Below are 10781 nucleotides of genomic sequence, written 5' to 3'. Positions count from 1 at the left end.
GGGGGGGGGGTGGGAGAAGACGGTGAGAGCTGGCAAAGAAGCTGTGGGCAGCGTGTTAGGGTTGGTAGGTTAGGTCAGCATGGGACGAGGAGATCAGAGGGGAAGGAGGACGGGAAGTCAAGGCAAGAAAAGCGTGCAGAAGCGGCAATGGTTGTTGGGAACGAAGTCAGGACTCGTAGAGTTGAAAAAGTCCATTAGTATGAAAATGTGATATAAGATGGGTTTGAATAAACATGCCGCCAACTATATCTACCGTGCTGAGTGGGATGTACGTTACTTCTTACGGAATGGCAACCGACGGCGCGCGGTCTTGCATGACGCGTGAGACCGTTGGCTTCGTGATCGTACATCCATAGATATACTTAGGTACCTGCAGTAGCCCCACGGATACGATTCTGAAGTTATTTTATTTAAACTTTTATAATATGCTAGAGCGAATGTGTACGCTGTCGCGCAACTATGACGGCTGGAGTAATATCTTAGTTCCATTGGCTGTCGACACGTTTACATCAGTGGACCAATGAATACTGAAAGTTGTTTAATCTTCTTGAGGAAGTATGTGGACAAAATTTTTAAATTTTCATACCGCTTCTCGCTGTTTTGTTTCTTGGTTATAATTAGAACGAGAGCTTTAGTTTACTTACGGTGAGTTATATGTTTACGTAAATTCTTATCGATCGTATTATTTATACTCGTAAGTCATCCAAAGCTTACTGGGTTACCTCGTGGATATCTAATAACATAGACCAAGTCATTCTTAATGGTTTGAACTCTTGAGAACATAGGGACGTCGTCAGTGTCGCGTGTAAGGGATTTGGAGAAGTCCGTACCGCGCATGCGCGAACGAACGTTCACGAAGTTTTCACGGAGACAGCCGAGTGCTCGAAGCGCGCCAAAGTTAGTGTAAAGTAGATCGGAACGCGGCAGCCGTGAAACGGCCACTAGACACTACGGAACGACGGAAGCCGCTTCAGGATCTCCCATACGCTTTTTCTCGTTGTCTCGGCGGTCTCGTACGGTCGGATTGTCGATCGGTTGGTTCAACAGGATTTTCTGAGGTGGAAGATACCTACTGTACCTTCAGTGCTCGCGATTCATTAAATTGAATTAATCGACGCAGATCGTTTGATTCTCGAATACGTCACACGCTTATACACTTTCCGTGCGATTTATTATTGGTCTTGGTGACGGTTAAGAGTTATTTATAATTTTATGAATTATCATTAATTTCACAATGAACGAAGGACGAAGGAGGACAGATTTTCTTAGCTAAATAATATATGCATTTATCGTCAGATACATTTTCCCAGCATGCCTCGCGCGTAGTGTTGACAGAATGGAAAAGGCTGCGGTATCTCAGTTTTTCTAGGAGTTTCATTAACGCGAGCATTATTGGAGAGACATGAATTTTCCAAAAGATCTTTATGCTATGCTTGTTATAAAGTATTCAGCATCTTCTTACGATCTACAAATGTCAGTGCGCGTTGATTATAGCGTAATACCCGGGTTAAAGGTCATGACGAAGACGCGAGGCCGGTAGTCGGTCGTGGTCGTGTGTTTTCGTCGCGTCGTTTGAACTTGTATATCGAAACCCTTGATCTTTCATAAGGTGAACAGTTCAGGCAGACAAGCAGGTAGACAAAGTGATACAGTTTAAAGGTCAAAGCTGCAGTTACCTATCAGTCCATATTAAATAACAAAACTTTTAAGAAATTTGGCCTAATGAGTAATTAACTATTTTGTAATAACCAAGTAATACGCTATGAAAAGCATTTCCTTATCTATCGTGTGCAACATTGCACTTAGCGCATATTGCATTCTCGAAGGCCACTTTGAATGCATCTGTCTCGAGACTGTTTGACACCAAAATTTTTCACACAATTTTACAACTGAAGAAAAATAATTTTTTTTTTGAATACGCTAATACATGTCGTCGTTGTGTCTCGGTGAAAAAGGGTAGAGAAGGGGATCAAGATATGGGGGGAAGTAATATTTAAAAAATGACACTAGCTCTGATCCTCCGTTTCGCCTCCCACGCTTCCACCGCTTTGACAGCGAAGGTGGGGTTCTAGGCAGTCTGTCGCTCGTTCACTATACGTTTCTACGTTCTGCCAGTTTGCCAGTCTGCCAGGTTCGGGCGACGCGACAGCTTCTATTGGAATGCAGAACTTGGATACATTCAGTCGCCACATAGTGTCGATCGTACAGCGCTGAATATATTCGGTGAGCTTCGCGAGTAGCTACGATTGGTAATTTCGGTTATGAATTCGGCTTTGAAAAATAAAAAATTAAAATAGAATGACGGAGCAAATATATATATTTTATTCGCAGGAAGTATTAGATATTAATTTGAGATTAATCGGTATGGGGATGGAGGGTACTAGTATCGATTCTGAAATATTTTATAGTTAGTCAAAGTTTTTTTTTTTTTTTTTTAACAGGAAATTATATTCTTACCCGCGATTCTTATTCTATTGTCGTTTTATGATTGAGGATATTTTTTTTCTACTTTCACAAAAAGTTAAAGCTAGTCCACTGAAATAAGGTTCGGTTTGTCTGTTATTGAGTCTCGTGAAAAAAAAAAAAAAATATACGAGAATGATTTTTCTCAGGTTTTCAAGAATGAAAATGAGAATAACAATGAAAAGCTTCTTTGATATAGCTGCATTATCTTATTTATTGTTTGCGTAACGTAAATTCATTTACATGAAAAAAGCTTGCAGCAGTTGCACCAAACGCAACCGGGACGGCTTTATTCAGAAAAATAATTAAAAATAATTGGAAAACAGTGCCAACGCCAAGGCTCTATTGTTCGAACGCGTAATTTCGATGCCCGCGTGCTTCTTACTCGCCAGCCCCGCAATCTCTTAATCACCGAAACAAAAACCGAAATCTCGTAGAACCAAAGTGGGAAATGTTCTCGGTTAACAAGAAACCAAGCGCCGTTATGGGACGTGGGAAAAATTGAAATTTCAAAGCACACGCTCTCACATTTATAACTTTTTGAAGGATGATCGAGGGATCTTGGAGGTTGGCGAAAAATCGTTAAAAATCAGTGTATACATTTTGGCCAATATCAACTCGGCGATACAAATTTTGTCGAAACTTATCGGTGACTAAAAAATCCGAGAATCATTCGTAAACTTGCGCTGCTTCGGATTCGCGAAGTTTCGGTAAAGCCGTATGTTAAACAATTTTGCCAATCTTTCTATTTGAAAATTGCACAGGCACCGCACCGCGCACCTTGCGAATTTTTTTTTCGAACGAGGTCACAAGAAAACACATGGGACGAAGATATTTCAAAAGAAACCGCCAAATCAGGAGCCGCCTGGACGGCTTTTAACGTGTCAGTGTTATCGGAACAGAGTATCATATAGAATCTGTGAAAAATTTGCAAATGAACATTCGCAATTGATCATCGAATGAAATGGGACTTTTTCGGCATCTCTTCGTGCTTCTGCTTCTGCTGATTCTCCAGGACAGAATCTTCGCGCAACGACAGCGCAGGCCGTACAGTCAATTCAGACGAGGTAACTATCAACAGTCTATTATTCCACGTTAAAAAATCGTGAAATGGTTTGCGATAGTAAATTTACGAAAATTCCACGATAGAATCCCGTATGGATAGCGAGCACGCGAATAGTCGAGCTTTTAAATAATATCGAAGCCATTCATATATGAGCTAGATTTGAATTCCTTCGATTACAGTCATAGGTATCTCCCCATAAAAAATTGTACCATGTCCTCATAAAAATTTCCCTAACAATACGATACGGAGATCTTGAAAATTTGCGATTGCTAAGATAATTCAAATTTTCCCGCCAAGTGTCTATCTAAATTTTCAAATCTATTCTCAAAATACACGGAGCAACAAGTTACCCATTAACTATCAATACACTTACAATCGAGCAGTAAAACCCTTAAGGCTATCCACAGTCAGCCGTCTATGTCGCGAAATACTTGTATCTCCCTTTACATCGGAAATTTCGTAACGCGTCAATTCGCAGGACACAAATAACGGAAGAAGCTTGCGAATAATAATGACGTAATACGAATTTTTTTTCTTTCTTCCATTGAACCGTCTAGTCGCTGCCGTCGATTCGTCGAACCGAGCCAAACCCACGCGACCCTATGCATATACAACGGATATTATATATAACGTATAATTATTTGATCGATCATAACCTCAAAGCTGCACATTCATGCTGCTCCAACTTTGTTACCTGCTTTATTCGCATGTTGACTTATTTCGAAAAGGGCATATATATACATAATATTATTTTTGCATGCCTATTTTATTTCGTACATAATTTTTGTCACGAGTGTACTCTATTGCTGCTGCTGTTGTTATTATATGCCCGCAAATGCCAAACGAACGTGCTGAACGTTTTTTTCGGCACCAGGAGGCACCGTTGTAATTCGAATAGAATCGCATAGGCGTCCCACTTATAAGGCTGTACCATTTCAAAGCAGCTGCAGCTCGCCAACTCGCCGAGGTTAGCAAACAACGATATGTAATCTGGGTTAGGTTTGGTACAATGCTACACTTCAAGGAATCTATTTGCAAATGATATCTCCGTCACTTTAAGCATGGCGCACTAGATATCTGTATACATATATATAGTATACAGATGGCTGGCGAGTCGTCGAGTTGGCAAATCTGATCATGGATTCACTAAGTTTCACCTTTCTTAATTAATTTTCGGCAATTTCGAACGGGTTAGTTTGATGCTTGGCTTCTTGGTACCGAATTGAACAGTGAATGAATGATAACAGTGGTGGACATGTGTGGCGGTCTAATTCTTGGATGAATAATTGTTATTAGGATTTTCTAAACAAAATTTGTTTAACAATCAGTTGATTGTACGAATTAAAGTATGATTTTTTTATACTGTATATTTCATATACATAACGATGAATATTGAAGGTTGAACTCGATAAGATTTTGATCGATAAGAAAATGATTTACCATTAAAATTATTATCGATTGGGATTACAGAGGGATGTTTTTTTTTCGATTGCTTCATCTTAAATTTCATTAGCGCTGGGACAGACGTTTTACGATTACCGATCGAATTAGCACTGTTTAATTGAACTAATCGGAGGAATAATCAGTGTCTCGTGAATAGGGAATGGAAATGTATTATTCTAATGTATCAATGTTGAGATTTTATTTTTATTCGCGACAAATCCGTTTAACGTTATCGAACGAAGGCGAAGGGTGAGATTTTATCGAGAATTATTCAAATGAAAATGAAAATTTTCCTCGTGAAAATCCATTCATGCATATTGGAACGAGTGCCGTTTCAATTGCACAGTATAGGGCTCCTCGTATTCTCGCGATTCCTAATAGAATTTTCACAATCCCATATAACCGGCATCGGCCACCTACTCGAAGCGTTCTAATAAACTTTTCCAAAGTCGACTACAATCGTCACCATACGGCAGCAGAGATTCGAAGCAATAGTCTGTTTGACGTTAATGAAAACAATGCCGACAACCTCGCAGCTTTGCGAACGTAAGACTCGGCATTAACGGCTGGCTTAGTTAAACGCGAGAACGAGACCTGTTGGCTGCGCCGTTGATTCCCGTTCGGGCGAACTTAAATGGTTTTCTGACTCGTTAACGGCCTAGGGAACTTCTATTCTCGGGAAATACCCACCGGCGGAATTGCTCATTGGAACTTTGTGCACGCGTTATATCCTACCTATTATCCACCTGTTATCTGTAAGTAGAAGCTTGCAGCATCTTCTTACGACTCCGAGCGTTACTTCGGTCTCCTTGCCATTAGACGAAATTAGAGCGTCTTTTAATTTGACACAAAGGTTACACCGCATAGACAGCGTCTCTCCTCAAAACACGTCTCAAGACGAAATCGAGACGACGTCTTCGTGTAAATTCGCCTTGTTCCTTTTTTCTTTTAAATCCTCGCCAGATTTACACTACTCGACAATGGACATTGGCGAATTAGAATCGCGAGTTGTGAATTCGACCAAATGTCATGGCGTCTTTTGTCAGTCGATACTTTGTACGTGTATGCTCTATGGAAGAAACTATGGTTGTGGCGGGGGGTGGCGAGGTGGGTGGTTTAACGTTTCCAATCTTTTTAATGGTCCGACCATCGCGGCATCGACGTTTCTTCGCAATAGCTGTTTCATTCCTGTTCGGATCGGAAGTGGTACGTCATACCCGGCCTGTACTTCCGGTTCTAGCTACACAACCTTTACACTCGACTCGGTGCTCTTCCAGTCGGTCATTTCCGTCGATCGATAAATCGAGCAGCCCTTGTCGACGATTCGCTGTGAACTTGAATTTATGGGCATTAATTACCGTTACTCTTGAAAATATATATAGACATACAGGGACGTAATACTTTTGGTCCGATCCACGAGAGTCTTGAATCTTCGAACAGGATGTCTGTACCTTGGGACATGAGAACGTCGATTCCTATAAAAAGGGTAGGACAGTATTATTTTATATATTCGGCCTGCGAATCATGTCAGAATTTCTTGTCTGTCTCTGCTTCTCTTTATTTCCGAGAACCATGAGGATACTCATGACCCTCGTGACTGACGCTCGGGCCTCAGGTAGTAAGTTCGAGTCCTTTCGTAATTCTGTGGTTTTTCATTACCTTGTACAAAAAAAATGATGTAAGTAAAAAATGCCAGAAATATCTCTCCCGACAAAATGACATTTCACGTTGAGATATTTGCTCTTGTATTTATTAGATTTGTGGCTCCTGCCGCGTCCCCGAAGTAAATATACTTTTCGTAAGGTACACATGCGATCTCGAGCGTCCTCGGCTCCACCTCTTGTGGCTGGCGGTCTATAAAAATTCTTTTCTTCTTGTATCCTTATCTCGTATCTACTGACAGTTCGAAGGCACCGACATTGACGAACATTTCGTGGGATTGTTATGAATAAGAAAGTGGGTAGGACGTGGGACGGCTTAAGAAAATATTGAGAGTCCAAAACGATAGAATGGTAATGCTTTGTCGGTTCTGATGAACATTTTTTAATTTACAAAAGCAGCTACCAATTTTTATTTTCGATGATCCAGTCGAGAGACCCTCAAGCCATTTTGGGTCTCATGCATTTTTAGGTATAAACGTCGGCTACGAGGACGGAGAATTAATTCGTATATCATAATCTCGAAAGCGGTAGTCGTTTGGATTTACAGGAATTAATACGTATTTTGGGATATTTTATTTGAAATTTATTACTTTTGTCTAGACGAATTCTTCAATGATCGATTCGCCCGGACTGCTGCTTGATGATCATTGCGAGATATGAATTCTTCAACTTGACCCCAATGCCGGCGTAACGCGACTTGACAAATTTCTTTAAATTGACACTATAAATTTTTGCATACGTCGTCACGCACTGCCGTAATACATCAGTGAACCCTCAGAGCCACCACTGTCTCTTTTCTCACATCGCGTTCGCACCAATTATAATCTTTACGACGTCCAATTATTTAAATTGCAATATTTACGAGGAATCTCACCAAGGAGCGGCCGCCGACCCTACGGACTCCATATTTCTTTCTGTATCCTTAGCCATAACGTCAATTCTTTATGCCCGTTTACCAAGAACCAATCGGTTGAATTCACTTCCACGAGGTCTCAGGATTCCTTGAGATATTATTACGGTATATCTGAAAGAGACGTGAGTCTTATAAAACACACATAAACACATAAGTTATACATTTTTACGAATAACTTCGAAAACCATTAAATCTGTCATTTGGACATACGAAAAGCAATTTCATAAAGGACACGAAGTTACACGAAGATATCCGAGGAGAAACTTCGGGCGCGACACGCACTCATTGTCAGCGAATACGTAGCACAGTATTAACCTATCAATAAATTATCCCGTTCTATGCTTCGCCAGGTTCACCTTGGAAGCTTAGATCAGACTAGCATTAACAAGCGTTGACGCGGCTGCAGAATCCAAGGCATGTTCGAGATACAGTTAAAATGTTTCCTTCATGACGTAACCACTAACCTTCTCTCGTACCTATGACTCTTTTTCCGTCACGTGTCTTCAGACACGTGAACAGCTTGAAGATGATGCACCTGCCGCTCTGGCAAAGACACACGATCCCCTTAAGGCCGTTTACATCGGTGCGCTATTCCTTGACGATGACGTCCTCGATGACATCATCGTCCTCATCAAGGGAATGCTCTACTCGCCTTAGCTAGCCCCCTCTACCTTGGGCTTTTACGAGAATCAGATACCCCTACTTCGAGATCATTAATAGTTTTGTCAAATTTGGCCAAGCGGTACAAGCAGTCAATTTTTTAATAATTAATTCTTACGCGATTCAATAATTGTCAGATCAAAGCAACCTCGAGTCTTGTCCCGCGAAGCGTCCGCCACGAGGACGCAGCTGTGCTGCCTCTATAGTATCCGAGGGTCTTCAGTGTCTGGAGCTTATTAGAAACTCGTCCTTGGTTACCGAGCCGCACCGGAGGACAGTCATAACCGTCGTAACTGCCGTAACCGAAGTGACTGGGTGTCGCTCACTTCCTGCGTGCAAAAATAAAGCCTCTAGATGACGCGAGGTAGTAGAAATTATTCACCGTCAAGTGCCTTGTAAGTCGTACGTAGGTTGGCAAGGATTCTTCGAATTGGATCGTCCTTTCAATTTGTCTTGTTATCCTGCAAACGTTTAATCGATCGATCCCATTATTCGTGAGAAACGTCGAACCGGTAATGTATCTGGTAAAATTATTATACGGCAACTGTACACTTCTTAAAAATACTGTAACTGTGTCAAACCAAAAGTCACATACACAGGGCGCTGTAGTTACCTTACACACGGCTTCTTCGTTTACATTGATTGTCACGCTGCTTGCCGAATATTCACGTGGGATCAACAATTTGCCATTGTCCGACACGCTAGTGTTTTAACGTACTAGTAATTTTGGATTGTTTGCGAACGAGGTGCGACTTTCCAATGAGCAATCGAGCGCAAGGATTTCCCGCAAATATTTAACCGATAAACAGATCGCGGACGTCCGGCCGTCGGGAGGCTGCGATGTAAATTGTCGCTCGTTGCGAATCAACCGGCAGGTATATTCAGTGAATCATATATATATAATAATAGAGAGCCATGCAATGTATGAAAATGATAATGACCAAAGGTCATTCGCTTTTGATATAACAGGTTACCCAGTGTCGCGCATACGTTCATAATAGATCGTCATCAGTCGATTGAATGTAACCATAAGCGCGCATTGCTGATAAAAAGAAGAGTGACGATATTATTGATTGTATATCCCTATAAATATTAGTGATCTTAATGAAACTTAAGGAGAATCCATTAATCTCAAGTTATGCTCCTGGTATCGTTACCCATAGCTATATGTATCGATAAGACAACGATTGACTTTGTTGTCATAACAATTGCATAGCGGTGATTGATTATCGACTAATAAATCGACTCAGGGCCTGATACTGGAATTCGTCCTGGCGCTGATATCGCCTTGAACATTTGTCAAATCGATGCCATTCTCACTGAGATCCTTTTGAAAATCACCCATTTTAACGTGTACGCAACGTCTGGGATAGCAGAGAATAATCTTTATCCTATCAGTCAGACAGGGTCATCGAGTATGACCTACTGCAGTGAAGGTGCTGATATAACCACTGTCGGCATGTTTGCCAAAGGATGATCCGATTTGTTATTCTCATAGGCGCTCCCGAACTTGCTCGGCTGGATGATTGTCGGCTGACGATGCTAAAGTTAATGACGACGAGGATGATCAGCCCAGAGCAATGGGCTCCTCGGTTGGCCGGCGCTGCTCTCTTGCGCGGAACCCGGAACCGCGTGGCCCAGTAAAGTCAGATGCCGTTCGGCAGATAGCTAAGAGACTCCTTGCCGAGGAGTACCCAGCAGCCCTGCGGCAGATCCACCGGCCCAGTCTCGCCGACTGCGCCCGGGACACGTGAAATAACGAAATAGAATAGGCATCCACGAGTCCGATAACGAAGAACCACGAGGATGGAACGTCGAGTAGATATTACGTGGTGAATATCCAGCATCCAGGAGACGGTGTCTACGTGCCGTCAATTTGATTTGCTCGAGACGATTATAGCGACGCCATGGCGTTCCCATGTGACACTCGAGATCGACAACTTTTATTCTAGCTACGCGACGACGGCGTCTGCGCGCGTCGCCGTACCAGGAATCATTTTAAAAAGTAGCCCAGAACTGTGAGCCTTGGCCAATTTAAATGCCATTCGACAACTTAACCTGCTCCTCGTTAAGAAAGGACCGTTCGCCATGTCAATCCCGATGCGTCGTTAGCTCATTAGGAACTCCGCTCCTTGGGCGCGCGTGGACGATGAGCTTGGGCAGAGGGAGGAAGAGAATATCGTTCGAATTGTACGGCGTGACGTCACGCTCTCGGAGAATGATGCATAAAATAAACCAAGTTCATTCTCCTCGCCAACTACTTCGATGTTCTCATAGAATTTATCGCACCCTTCTGTTAGACTCGCGTTACGACTGTCTTCTATGGCGTATACATATATTTGCTTTCTTATTGGGGACTAGCGTGGATATGTCATCGCTAAATGGTTGCAAGAAGCGTCGTAGCGTTCTTGCTGCGTTATGCAATCCGTAGCCGTATAATTGAACGAGGACGCCAGAGTTTATATTGTCGTGCATTATGCATGCGATGTCAGGAGTGTTCTATCAAATCGATTGATTTCTTCGTTGCGGGGAGAAATGTTGCTTAGGCATTTTGTCTGGGTGTTGGGGTGGGGGG

The 10781-nt window shown here is 42.2% G+C and overlaps 1 protein-coding gene and 1 long non-coding RNA gene across 2 annotated transcripts in view; one reads left to right on the top strand and one right to left on the bottom strand.

Annotated features, from left to right (window-relative positions):
• Positions 1 to 10781, top strand: part of LOC107263585 (basement membrane-specific heparan sulfate proteoglycan core protein) — a 108232-nt gene that overhangs the window by 40606 nt on the left and 56845 nt on the right. The gene's annotated exons all lie outside the window — the stretch shown is intronic.
• Positions 7026 to 8707, bottom strand: LOC112493793. Its single transcript, XR_003058558.1, has 3 exons — positions 8325 to 8707; positions 8023 to 8248; positions 7026 to 7657 (listed from the first exon to the last, which is right to left on the bottom strand). It is a non-coding gene; the product is annotated as an uncharacterized LOC112493793 (long non-coding RNA).

This window comes from Cephus cinctus, unplaced genomic scaffold (genome assembly GCF_000341935.2).
Source record: "Cephus cinctus unplaced genomic scaffold, Ccin1 Ccin1_scaffold0160, whole genome shotgun sequence".
NCBI classification, from domain to species: Eukaryota; Metazoa; Arthropoda; class Insecta; order Hymenoptera; family Cephidae; genus Cephus; species Cephus cinctus.
The sequence above is the reverse complement of the archived record's forward strand: the minus strand, read 5'-3'. Positions and strand labels throughout refer to the sequence as shown.